Genomic DNA, 14,760 nt, shown 5'->3' with positions numbered 1-14,760 from the left:
TTCAGGTTGTAGACTTCCACATCCTGCCTAATATTCTCTCAAGTGCAGCTGTGCTGACACAAATTGAGTTTCAACACACCAGGAATTTACTTTATCAGCTCTAAATGGAGTCTACGTTTCCACAGTGTGACTTAAAAGAGGTTATATGAAAGATATAGGATATATATGCATGAAAATATGATCATATCTTTAAGATGTTCTTAAAAAATTGTACTCTGTGCTTTTCATGACCTTGGAGCAAAATAGCTCATACCAGAACTTCTCAAATATGCCATTACTTTTATCAGATTTTCTCAGATTAGCAGAACAAAAACACAACTAGCAAAGTATGGAATTTAAAATTGGATACCTATTGATAACTTCTCAAGTACAAGAACAAGGAGTACTTACGATGTGTCTGTGCTGTCCAACCATGTAGTGAGGCTTTCCAAGGCAGCCAGCATGAGAACATGTTTCAGGCTTCAACCTTGGCAGGCAAAACAGCTCAGGCCTCTCTGTTATTCTGCTGTTACAGCACTGAGAGAAGATACTGGTCTTTTTTCTCTTTACAAGTGGAAATAAAGACTTTTGCTTTCATTATCACAGGGTCTGTGGCATTCTTTGCCATCACAGAAATATGTATAGTGTCTTCTTTTAGAAAGCTGTGTCTTTTCCAGGTAGTAAATTGAAAGATTTTTTTCAGTATGCTTTTATATGAGCAAGTCCTCAGTGGACATCCTATCAGGTAGCAGTGGTGATAGCAAGTCTTATTATCAATTTTTTACAGAAAAGAGAAAAAGAGAAAGTTGGGAAACAGAACTGCAGGCTGACACAATAGCAAACGCTGTATTACTGTTTTCCAGAAGCTGTTGGATCACTTGGCATAACTGGGACGTGCAATATATATTTATGCCCAGTCTTAACTATGAGTAGCTTGAAGTCATGCATGTGGTTTGTTGTCAAAGATCAAAATTAAAGGCTTACTTAGGAAACTAGCTATAGTAGCAACAGTAAGCTATTAATTACCTAGTAATAAACAGGGATATTATATAAATGTCTTGGAGAAATATTCGATTCCAGCTGATCCAGTCTTGTGCAGTAACTCATCACTGCTTTTATAGCAAGGTTAGGTTTTGTGAGGAGTTTTTAAAATACCAGCATATTTGAGACTTTCATAAGCCATCTTGACCATCTGTCCTATTTTTCTGCCCCCAAAGAATCCTAGTGTCAGTTTATTAAGCATCTCCTTGTTAGACTTTGGAAAGCACCATACACATGTATCTAAGCAAAATCCAAGCTAGGCCTGGCAGCTGTCTGTCAGAAAGACAGTAGAGGCTATGATTATATTGTTCAAATACTCCTAATTTTTTTTTTTTTTTCTGTGCCTTATTCTCAGTAGCAGTTTGGGGAAGCACAATCTGCTTTCCCTTCAGTATGTGAAAGGCAGGTTTGGTTTTCTCCATTTTAAAATTGACTGGCATGCTGTGATGTGACTCTGTGCAGACAGCTGCATACATATTTTTTCCTGAGGGAATACACCCTAAACCTCCCAAGACTTTTGAATCAATCTAGAGATTTTTCAGAACTCACTCAAGAATAACTAACTCCTTAAACAGGAGGATCAAGGTTAAGTAGATGAAATTAAAGGATTTCTTGCAGGGATAGCTCCCTTCCTTCAAACTAACCGATAGTTCAGAAAAATCGGTACAGTTCCCTATGGACCCTTTTAGATTTCTCCCATCTCACCTGGCACTTGGTTACGCAACTACTCTGTGTGCTGCTGGGAACTCTCCCATCCTTTGGCTGAACAGCTGAGATATGGCACGGGAGACCTCTTGCTCTCTGCCTGCCCTACCCAGCAGCCAGCGAAAACACTGAGAGCAAACGATCTCTTTTCTACCACACATGCAAACCCGTTGAGTTCTACCACTTTTTATTTGTCAGCAGCTCCAGAAAGTACATGAAGATCAAACAAATCTTTCCCAGATTTGTACCCAATCTGCAAATCATATAATTGCATCTGAAAACATATTCCATTAAGGGTTTTCTTTCTTGGTTAAGCCTCTCTTAGCTATGGGGATAGGTGCTTCTTATTTAGCTAATATTGACATCCTATATGCAAGCGCAGGAAAATTATTTATGCCAGTTCCCGAGGATCAAAGTCTAGTTCTCTATTTGAATATATGGTGACTCTTTTAGCAAGGAATCTGGTAGATAAGCCATTGCACAGTAGTGCTTCTGGGCATGATTTTGTCTTGCATTTTTATGCTGCAGCATGAAAAACTCCTTGTACTGGTTTTGTTAATTCTGAGTTTAAACAGTACACAACTTTCTCCCTCAGGTCTCCTTTCTTTCTCATTTTATATTCTCTCATGTCCAAACTGCAGAGCCACTATCTGCCTCTATAAACATCAGACCAGATGAAGCAAATTCGCTTGCTTGCCATATTTAATTACTTTGTTAAAGGCAAATTCTGGATCTTTCTGAGTGTCTGCCTCAAATCCTGGAATAATATGTTTCCTTGATTGTAAACCTTCCTCGATTTTACATTCTTCTGGTATGTGATCAATAGGCACACATCTAAAATTGGTTGGTTGGTTGTTTTTCTTCCTCAGACAAAATGAAATGCAACATTTATTAATACAGTTTTGTCAAAGTTGCATATTTATATAACTGGTCAAAGGCCTATGAAACAATGGAAATTTTAGGTTGATGACTGACATCAAAGCTATCAGGTTGCTGGATTATAGGAAAATTGGTTTGGGAAAACTTTCTTTTAACATCTTCCTCTGCTGTTACATAACAGTCTGTGTTCCCTAAAGATGAATCAAGTTATAGTCTTTTTTTCAGACAGAAGTTATGGCCAAGTGTAACTCCCTTAATTTATGATTGCCCCTTTGTTAAAGATTTCTTGGTAGAAGGTCCAGAATTCATTACAGAAGTTATAAATGCTGACCTTGATCTACCCTTGCCTCTGGTGCTTTTCATATTTGCCTCCCTGCCCAGGGGCATGGAAGCTAATGTTGAAAATGTATTAAAATATGCTTCCACAAAGAATCTGGCTAATTAGCCAGATTTTTCTAAGATCAATAGCAAGTACACTGGGCTGAACTCTGAGTGTTTGACCTGTGAATGATGAAAAAATCCCAGAAACCAAAATAGACAACTTATTAAAATGTATTTTTAGCAATTGCTAATCTTTCCTGCCTGAAACCTGAAGCCACAAGCTTCATGTCTCTCCTACTGTGTCATGTGGCACCATATTGTTGTCTCTGGGATTATCTCAAAGGTAGGTTTATTTGTCTGGCTTTTTCTGATGTATCCTTCAACTCATGGAGGCCTCATACATAAATCTGTCAAGGCAAACTGGAGAGGAAATGCATCAGTTTAGAATGTCTGCCTCTGCTTTCTCTCCTTTGTTTCCCACCGTGCACTTGCACACCATTTTCTTGTCTATCTGGAAAACCTGGTTCTGCAAACAGAAAATAATAATTTTGCTTTGTATTTATTTTTTTTGCTTTGTGTTCACACTGTAAATGTCAGCTCTGGTGTGGTCTTTCAGCCCTCAAACTCAGATATCCTTATGTGAAGAATGACAGTAACATTCCACCCAGAAAAACCAAACCTGAAATTTTATCTTTGTTTGATGGGAACATCTAGAATAGGATTCATCTCAACTAACATGACATGTCCAAAGATGCCTAAACCTCCCTCATCAGCAGAGAAAAACACTCACCATCTAAGCAGTGACTCATCCTTTCTATTTTAGGCACTTAGTTTACCCAGATTTAGGAGATGCTTATTTTTCTTGGTCAAGAGAGATTTCTTGATTCCGAGAAATAAAAGTTTATCAATGCCATCAGAAGTTACATTTTTAACTGGCATGAAGTAGACTACATAAATAAAATTGCATGAAATTCTGTCAGATTGTTAAATGTGTTTCTTTGGATAACACTGGAATGAATGATTGCTTGATCTGAAGAACAGGACTCACAGAAACTGCCAGTGTTGAGATTATCCTCTGATTTCTAACTCCATACTTGATTTCTGGTGTGCTCCTTTGTGTGAAAACTGAAACATCTCCTACACTTTATCGTAATCATGTAATAGGAAGCTAGATAGTAAGCAAAAGACGCTTTAAAAAGACATTTGCCATTTGAATATGTTTCTTTTTAAAACAGAAGTGTGTTTAATCACAAAGCAGACACTTCAAATACTGATTCACATTTAAGGAGAACTTAAATGTGTCTTTTAAGAAGCATCTTTTAAACTTGTCTTTTAAGAAGCATCTTTCTCACCTGTTCTACAATATGAAAAGCCAAAAAAAAAGGGAATACAGGTGAAACTGTCTGGAAAAACAAAAAACAAATCAAGACTGACTCTGTGTCACACCTCTTTTATTAGTTATTAGCATCAGGAGGACACAAGGCTGCCTATTCAGCTGCTCATGGGGGCTGTATGCTGGGCAGGTGAGCAGAAGCTGGAGTTTGGCTCTGGGAAGAGCTAAGCCCACCTTAAGCCTGCTTAAGCTGCAGGAGCAGGTATGCCTGCAAGCTCAGGAGAGTAAGGTGAAAAAACTGCAAAACAAACCACAAAGCACTCCTTTCCCTAGCAACCCAGAGAAAACTATGCAGTTTCAGTCAATCAAGGAAGCTATGGAAAGGTACTGGGCTAGCATCAAGGGAAAAAGAATAGGCAGAGGAGAATTGTTTTGAAACTTTTGATAAGCTTTTCAACAGGAAGACTCAGCTTCTCCATGTAAAAAGTGACCTTTTTTTTTCTAGTATAAATATACTAGGAGAGTCTAACTTCAAGAGACCAAAAACAATTGGTGGTTTCAATGTGCTCAGCTAAAAGAAAAATTGTTGGTAAATAAATTAGGGACTCATTACAAACAGTAAAACTGTGTCTAAAATCCTCAACTGTAGTGACATTATTTGTTTGTAGTTACAAGATGCCTGGTCCTTCTATAACAATTACCTTATAAATGGTAGCTCAAGATATTTCAATACATCAGCTGGAGCATTTGTGTCTTATCTGGGAAGAAACCCACTGGATGCTCCTGAATACTGTTATGGTATGAATAAAACAAGCAATAGGAGTTCTTAATTTATAATATCCTTCATAATATCCCAGTCAAATATTTTATGCACTTTCTCCAGTCCTGAAATCCTAACCAAGGGGTGCTCTTCTTCCTTGTTCTCTATATGTAATTTTATAAAAGCCTAGGTTTGAGGCAAAGACAGTGAAATATCCTTAAATTATGTGTTACTTTGATCTCAGATAACCCCAAAGCTAGTGTGCACACAGCAACTCAAGTTAGAATGCATAAAAATAAATTCTCTTTGGAGCACTTGAGGCAGCAGTAATTTTTACTTTAGCTAATTTGCTTTCTGCTTTGGTATAAAGCCATTCTGGGCTAGTGTTCAGTTTTCTTTAATTGCTATTTTCTTCTAATTTTTTTCCCACTTTTGAAATGTAGAAGAGATACAGCAGGGTAAGGTGGAAACAAAGGAAATTACCTCCAGTTTTGCAGTGTTTTTCAAAGGAATATGTAGAGACTGGCTCTGGCCATAGTACATAAGGGCTGGAAGACACCTTGGAAAAGGTTTCGTGTGCCAAAATATCCCAGGTGAAGTTTTTCATTGGAAACTGGAATAAAATATTCTGACACTCTAAATTACCCATACAGTAAAAGAAACAAATGAACAATGACATTTTAGTTTAGTTTAGGAAGAAGTGTTCATACTGAAGAATAAAGCAACTGACTTTCCAACTGTACTCTCAGTGGCCAATTATAAAATCAGAGGAAAAGAGGAAAAATGGACTAAGAAGGTCACCTATTTTACCTCCAGGTAACATCAGCTATACCTAACCAGTCCTGACAGATGTTTCTCCAACTTGTCCTTAAAATCCTCCAGTGACAGAAATTCTACAGCCTACCAAAGCAGTCTCATACATATCAATTTATTATGACCATATCTAAAGAGGAAACATAAAAAGTTTAAACAGAGATTACCTTCACGGCTCTAAAGGAAAACATGTATATAGATTTGTAACTACATGGGCATCATCCAGGCTGGCTTGATGAGAATCACAAGAAGAAATATGTATAAATGCAGTGCACTCAAGGTCAAGGCCAGGAACCAATGAGGTACTTTATTCAAAAGGATGATGAATCTAGTGCTGAATGCAAATAGAATATGAAATCATAAATTACTGGTAAGGATACAGCATTAAATCCATGCAGCACCTGGTAAGCACACATGAACAAGCTGGTTCACAAAGTACAAAATACCCTAATTCTCATCTATTGAGTGGGAGGAGACGTTACATTTGACACAGAGGGAAGAGACTGAACACAGCCCAGTAACGTGGAACAGCTGACTAAAAACTCACACCACAGATTACTTTGCAGGAACATTTTTATGCATCTATACCTACTTTTTCTTTTTCTTTTTCTTTTTCTTTTTCTTTTTTTTTCTTTTCCTTTTTCTTTTTCTCTCTCTTTCTTCTTACTTTTTCTTTTTCCTTTTTTTTTCTTTTTTTCTTTTTCTTTCTTTTTCTTTTTTTCCTTTTCTTTTTCTTTTTCTTTTCCTTTCTATTTTTTCTTTTTCATCAGGGTTTCTCCTGTGAACCCACTGATCAGACCAGGGGAGTCTTTCACAGACAGTTAAATTAAAAAAGAAACTTTGGGCTTTAGGAATAGCTGATGTTAACTTGGAGTAAAGGCCCCAACAACACACCTGCAGCTCCATCCTAAGATGTTTTCCTAGCCTTACAGCTCTTAGAAAATGGCAGGGATTGAGCTGTGGGAAGGCAATGCTTTACTAAATGAACCAAAAGTACTTCCAGCTAGCACTCAGACAAAAGCTTTACCTCTCTGCCTTCCCCCAGAGACATGTTTCTAATCCTTGGCTTTGCATTTTCTTGGCTGTCTTTTTGTAATTCTTTTTCTGTGGTGATTTGCCACTTTTCCCTGCGGGCAACCAGACAAACAGCTGTGAGCAAATCAATCATTTTTTTATCAGAGCTCTAAGTCTCAGAAGAAATGCTTGGGCACTGCCCATGTTTGCATAGTCTATTTTTTGATACCTCCATATTTATAATTTCTTCAGTGGCTAGATGTAGGACAAATCATTTCCTTATTTAGCAGACAATGACTGTCACATCTTTCAAGATGGTGATGAGATTGCTGACCTGACTTGTTACAACCCTCCCTCACATTGAGAGCTATTGCTCCAAAAAATGAGATGGAGGTGGGAAAGAGAAGGAGAGCAAAGATGCATAGAACTTACTGATACGAATGAAAAAATGTAAGACCATAAATGCAAAGCCACGTGATGGCAGCAGTTTGCCCACACTTTTCTGACTACTGCTACTAAGAAAATGGAGAACATGCTAGAAACTAGGCAGGAGTGATCTTTTTCTTTAAATAATTTAATTTCACTTGATTTAAAATGTTTATTTCATGTATATATTTATTCTCTAACTTCCCTGGAAAGAATGAGCTCTCAGTAGGAAAGAGACGCCACTCAGGTTTTGGAAATGTTAGCAAAAGGGAGAAAGAAGTGAGAAATTAATAATTAATAAAGCATGGTGAAATAAGCTGCATTCAAAGCTCAGATTCTCAGTTTAACTTAAAACACTGTTGTGGCTAAACATCTCAAAATGAATCAAAAAATGAAATAATTAAAATTATACAGGAAAAATTTAACACAGATCTTTAATCCACAGCATCACAAAACCCAGTGTAATTGTTTAAAAAGTCTTTTTGCTTCTCTGTCCAGAATTGAAAATAAATTATGCTGCCTCAAATTCTCATGAAACTACACGAGGCTCTACTGTGGAAGTATGAGCAGATCTCTTTAGAAGCAGATAATACCACCGGAATCTGTGTTTTTGTAATTCACTGTATTCAGCAGACCAAAAAATGAACGGTGGCTTGAAGACTCACTGAGTCTAGGGGAAGAAGCAAGTTATTTCATACTCCCTTTGGCCAGTCAGAAAACTGCAGTCCGTATTCTCTGTACAGCCATGGGGCTTCCAACTCACGTGCGAAAGAGCAGTTTGCATGAAGTGCAGCATTCATGGCACAGTACAGAATATCTGTGTTCACCCCAAATGGTGTGGACTGTTCGCAAGAATATTTCCACTTTTGGTGTGAAAAATAGAAATGAAAGTGTAATTTGGAAAATAATTTAAAGAAATAATTGTGTTCACATTCAGCATGTGTGCTGAATTGAGCATGTGACGCTGCTAGATATGTAAAACCTAGAAGCAGTACTGATTGAATTGTAATAAGATTCCACATATGGTTCCAGCTCAGTGAAATTCCATTTAGTATTCAAAGTGCTTAAAAGACTTCTAGAATATATAACACCAATGTTGCAATGATCCCTGCCTAAACAAAATGTAATAAATTCAGCTTTTCTGCTTACAGTAACTACAAATGTATTTGGAAAGATGCCAGTAGCATAACCTTAAACCAGATATTGTTACACAGAGCAGCATTTTAAAAGTCCAAAACGTTTGTTTGTTCTAGTATAATTGACACAACTTATGATTTGCTGGTAAAGGCAAATGAGATGGAAGCAGAGAGTGCTCTTCACTGCTTTAACCATCTAGAGCTAAGGGGCTTTTCCATTACTGACCTTTGTCGTAGATCCATTTATTACTTTGTAAATTTGCTTGTAGGCTTGCCTCAATGCAGGACCACAATGCAACTGTACCAATTAAGTCCTAGCTGAGTAAGAGAAATTAAATCAGGAACGAGGCACTGCAAGGAAGGCAGAGACTATTCACTGAGTGCAAGAGGAATCTCTTTAAATGTAGTTTATTATAAAGGTTGTGTATAAAAGCCTTCTGAAAAATGTATTTTGTTAAATGAATGAGCTAATACACTTTAATGGATAACATATTTCCTGGTCTAGACACAACCTGCGCATAAGCCTTTTGTATGTACCATGTGTTGGTAGTCCAAGTCAGTGAGAGTACCAAGTTTCATTCAATTTGGACTGTCCATTTCAGTACTTGTGCCCTTTTACAAGGATGAAGTATTAGCTGAACTTCTCTGAACAGGATTTCTTGTTTGCTTTTGCTAAAGTTTCAGTGGCGAAGTCAGCCTAGTGAATGGATTAATACATCTAGCACAGCTCAAGGAAATTACCTTCTGTAAGTAGGTAGGCTAGTTAGTCTCAGACCAGGTAGAGCTGGTCACTGTTGAAATACCAGGCACATTGACTGCCCCAAGCCCACTAAAGTACAGCTAATTGATCCTTCATCAGGATTTGCAGAACTGCTCATGGATTATGTGTGGAGGAGTTGCTTAGTTTTGTAAACCTCATAATTACGCTGTCTCTTACTTTCAGCTAGGTCTTTTTGCTTTGCAGGGTTTGACTCCTGGGCATCTTTGATTGTATATGATGATATGTTATTAGCAGCCTGCTGAATATATATATATATGTATATACTGCTGTATCTGGAAATTAGGTGAGTGTCAGGCATGCATATTCTCCACTCAGACGGTTGGATGGTTCCACTGTATCTACCAGAGAATAAGGGGAGGCATAAGCACACAACTATTCCTTTAGCCCTTTGAAATTACTTCAGGATCAACTAACTTGCTGCTCTTACTGCTGCTATAGTTCCAGTGGTTACACTGAGCACTCTGCAAGAAAATGGACTGTACAGCTGGCCATCTCTTGTCTTGGTGTCTAACAGGTCTTTACTTCAAAGCAGAATGCTGTACCAGCCAGGGGAATTGTATTCCCTTCATAGTACCTCAGGGAAGTGACAACTCATCCATTCTGCCACCTTCTTATTTCAGATGTTCACAGAGGAGCAGGACACAGTGTACCACGACCTTTTAAAACTGAAGGTAATCATTAATCTGTATGTTTTTCTCAGTCTATGAACGTATTTGTGTTACCATGTGTTCAAACAGCATAGATCTTTTCTTACATCTGTCCATTTAATTTCAGTTAATTAGAAATAGTGCTAATGCTAGCTGGATTATGCATGGATTAAATACGTAATATAACCTCTAGTAAGAATGCTTTATGTTTTTCAATGCCATGTTGCACCAACTAATAGCTAAGTATTCCCTTTAGGGTGATGCACATGAGGTCATACATACAAGGTGAAAGCACTGATTTAGACATAGAAATTAAAAAAAAAAAAAAGAAAAAAAACCCTAATAAGTACAGTCTTCAGTTTAGAGATAAAAATCCTGATTCCCAGAAACAGTAGTGAAAGGTTAATGAATGTACTTAAAACAGCATACCAAACTAAAAAATAAGCTGAATAAGTGCCTACTGAGCAAAAAAGTAATATTTCCCTACCTGTGTAACTATTTTAGGAGAATTTTGCTGTTTCATGACCTTAGCCTATTTTTATTTCTAGTTTTGCAAGTACTGCTGTTTCGGAGTCTCACAGTATTTGATGCTTTACAATGGTGTGTGCTGTCCCAGATGTGCTGTTCCACGTGCTAAAATATATATGCAGTGTTGCAGTTTTGTTTTTTTTTCTCTGGCTTTTTGTACAATATCAAAGGCAGGTGCATGCAGAAGTTGGATAAAAAAAATGTTAACTATCCTATAACTTTTCTTATTATTAATAACTATACAAACATTTCAATGCTTCCCAGGCTGCAGGGAGAAAAAGTGAGAAAGCTCAAAACTGGAGCCGTTTTCCTAAAATTCCATGGAGTCACGTCTCAAAACAATTTTAACTATTTTGTTAATGTAATGGATGAACCAGATGCTCAGGAAAAGACTATTAGAGTGGCTGATATGAGGGTTGGATTGTATTGTAAAAGCTGCTATGTGCTCTCTGGCACTTTTTTATTAATATCCTTCACTGTAGCAGAAGGGGGGGGCGATACATGCCTTCCTTTTAATTCTTGCAAAAAGTTAGAATAAATTACTATGCCAGACCTAGTTTTCAATACTGTTACTGGTTTAGCTCATCTTCTTTCTTGAGCCAGATCATCTGCAATGTAAAAAATGTGGCTTTAGCCCCAATCTCTTTAAGCACTTGCATTGAAATTGTTTATGTTTTTGAGTGCTTCCTGGATAAGGACATCCATTTATTAACTTACTACATTTGTGTTCTGTTTTAAGCAGAAAAACATGAGCGTGACTAAATCAGATGTTACACGAATGTCTTTAGTGGAGCTGAAGATCAGCCAAGCTGTTCATGTCTTTCACCACAGACAGCTTTGAAGACTATTTAAAATGTATATAGCAACATGAAAACAAAAAAAAGAACATATTTCTGATGTAGATCTTTAGCCATCATTATCCTACATATTTCCTGATCTTTAAAAAAAAATAAAAAATTGTCTTTATAAGAATGAGAACAAATTGAAGGAATCTTTACTGGTTATAGCAGCCCTTGGAGTAGCTTTCCTTTCCCCATCTCTCCTCTCCCTCCTGCACATGCTTGGCTCAGGTTCATCCTAATTTCTTACATGATAAATTCTTAAAGCTTCTCAAAGCTTCTGGAAGCAAAAGATGAAATAAAAACGGCAGAGGGAGAGAAGGTCATTAGGATTTACAATAACAGTGTTTTACGTAGTGGGCAAGATTTATCTGCATACATTGGTCTTGCCTCCATGTAAAATCCCTCGTGTACCGATGGGCTCAGGAGTTGCGCAGTGCTGTAGTGTTTTCTTTGAGACTTGCGCATACCTGGAAACAGCAGGTCCTGGGCACTGGCACACCATACACACTGTGCAGTGGGTTTCAGTCTGTGTTGCTCTGCACCACAGGGTCTTTGTGTTCTGCAGTGACAGCACACTAAGCAATATGTAAGATACAGATTCTACTGCAATGAACAGTTTGCCCAGTTCTGGACTATTCAGTCAAGGGGTATGCGCAAATACTAAAATTTATCTTGCCTGAATAGGGAGAGAGGTAAATAACATTCAAAGAAGTGAAGATACAACTGGAAGTCAAAAATATCAAGATCAAAATATATCTCTTTGGAAACAGAGAACTTGGAAATACTGGGACACATATAGGAAATGAAATATCTCATAATCAAAGTGTAGAAATACATTTTTTTCAATTTTTTTAATGTTTAGAATTTACTAACTGGATTCAACACTAGGTAAACAGACAGATAAAATATTATTTACATCACTGGAAAAACCATTTAATCACTAAAACCAACTTCTATTTTTACACTGTACTAAGACAACAGCTTTCTGTTTATTATGTATATTCCTAAATAGGAGTAGACTTTTCAACATGCAGAACATTCTTGCAGAAGAAATAAGACTTTTCTGTTTTGTTGACTACTTTGTACATTATTTTCTTGCAGCTTCCTTGACAGACAAGGCATTTTCATGAATAAAAGAAAAACTGCATATTGAAGAAAACCTATCATGTAATTTCCAAACAGAGAGTGGTGGATGGCAGTAGCCTATGTTACAGAAATTCAGAACCTATGAAACACATAGTTAATATTTAGTAAAGGACATTCCTGAGAAGAAAATACCTGTTAATGCCAAAGACTCACAAGAGCTTGAATGGAGGCATAATTTCCCTATTTCTGAGTCTTTCCTCATTTCTCTTCCTCTTAGAAGAAAACTGAGTTAACTGATTTAATACTGCACATTATCTTTACTATAATTCTTCATTTATCCAGGTAAGGAAAGAATAACTTTTCAGGCATTTCACTTCTCATGCTGAAATTATGTTTTAACTTCACTTAGACCCTACTTAAGGTGAAATTTTATCCTGTACTTCTTATTGGCTAAGACAGAGGAGTAATTTTTACCCAGATAATCAAAACTGGATAATTAAAATCCTAGTGAATATACTGAAATAAAGTTAAAAAATATATTGTGGTATTTTCTTGACTTGTAACTTTTTTGAAAATACTGATCCTTTTGGATTTTGTAAGCTTGTATATGAACTATCATGTGTTTAGCAGTGGAGTTTAAAAGCGGAGAGTCCTCTTCCTCTTGACAAAACATCCAAATTCTATTCTTACTTTTCATCTGACTCTAATGAACTATAACTTGGTTACTGTTTGAGTCTGATGCTCTAAAACACTGTGAAAATGTATGTGCTCCACCTGTGATGGTACTCTGAGAATGCAGATAGATAATATACACTGCCCTCCCCCTCTCTACAAAGGCAGCCATTTCATCGCAGGTTATCAGGTTGGTCTAGCATGACTTTCATTTCAGAAACCCTACAAATTACTACTGATAACTTTATTGTCCTTTATGCACCTTGCAATGATTTCCAGGATTATCTGCTCTATCACCTCCCCAGGTATCAAGGTGAGACTGAAGAGCCTATAGTTCCCTGGATCCTTCTTCTTGTATTTTTGGAGGTAGGAGTGTCATTTGCTTTTCTTCCCTTCACTATTCCAATCAGCATTGTTGTCATTAACTGTGAACAGTTTAAGGATATGACTAGAGTGTTTCCATATAAGAAAATAAGGATGATGACTTCTTCTGAATATTCCTAAAACAACTCCCTCAATGAGAATTATGTCTACCTACTTCAAGTAGACATAATTTTCACTTAATTTAGAATTGTGTAAACAAAGAACATATATTCCAAAAATTGCATCTTGAGGACTGCACATAAGTGCAGCTCCTTGACTTTTCATGTGGTCGTCATTTCTTCAGTCAACTTAAAACCTTCAAAGAAAACTTCATCATAGAATTAATAGTTATTAGGGTTAGAAAGGACCTTAAGATCATCAAGTTCCAACCCCCTGCCACGGGCAGGGACACCTCACACTAAACCATGTCACCCAAGGCTCTGTCCAACCTGGTCTTGAACACCGCCAAGGATGGAGCATTCACAACTTCCCTGGGCAACCCATTCCACTGCCTCACCACCCTAACAGGAAAGAATTTCCATATATCCAATCAAAACTTCCCCTTTTTAAGTTTCAACCCCTTACCCCTTGTCTTATCACTACAGTCCCTAATGAAGAGTCCCTCCCCAGCACCCTTTTAGGCCCCTTTCAGATACTGGAAGGCTGCTATGAGGTCTCCATGCAGCCTTCTCTTCTCCAGGCTGAACAGCCCCAACTTTCTCAGCCTATCTTCATATGGGAGGTGCTCCAGCCCCCTCTCATCCTCATGGCCCTCTTCTGGACTTGTTCCAACAGTTCCACGTTCTTTTTATGCTGAGGACACCAGAACTGTACACAATACTCCAGGTGAGGTCTCACAAGAGCAGAGCAGAGGGGCAGGATCAATTCCTTTGACCTGCGGGTCACGCTCCTTTTGGGGCAGCCCAGGATACGGTTGGCTTTCTGAGCTGCCAGCGCACACTGAAGCCGACTCATGTTCATTTTCTCATTGACCAACACCCCCAAGTCCTTCTCCACAGGGCTGCTCTGAATCTCTTCTCTGCCCAACCTGTAGCTGTGCCTGGGATTGCTCCAACCCAGGTGTAGGACCTTGCACTTGGCATGGTTAAACCTCATGAGGTTGGCATCAGCCCACCTCACAAGTGTGTCAAGGTCCCTCTGGATGGCATCCCTTCCCTCCAGCGTATCAACCGAACCACACAGCTTGGTGTCATCGGCAAACTTGCTGAGGGCGCACTCAATCCCACTGTCCATGTCACTGGTAAAGATGCTGGAAAAAGACCGGTCCCAACACCGATCCCTGAGGGACACCACTCATCACTGGTCTCCAGCTGGGCGCTGAGCCATTGACCACAACTCTTTGCATGCAGCCATCCATCCAGTTCTTTATCCACCAAGTGGTCCATCCATCAAATTGATGTCTCTCCAATTTAG

The sequence above is a fragment of the Pezoporus occidentalis genome, unplaced genomic scaffold (genome assembly GCF_034315485.1).
Source record: "Pezoporus occidentalis ecotype Australia unplaced genomic scaffold, CSIRO_AGI_Poc_V1 ctg85, whole genome shotgun sequence".
NCBI classification, from domain to species: domain Eukaryota; kingdom Metazoa; phylum Chordata; class Aves; order Psittaciformes; family Psittacidae; genus Pezoporus; species Pezoporus occidentalis.
Note: the sequence above shows the minus strand (reverse complement) of the source record.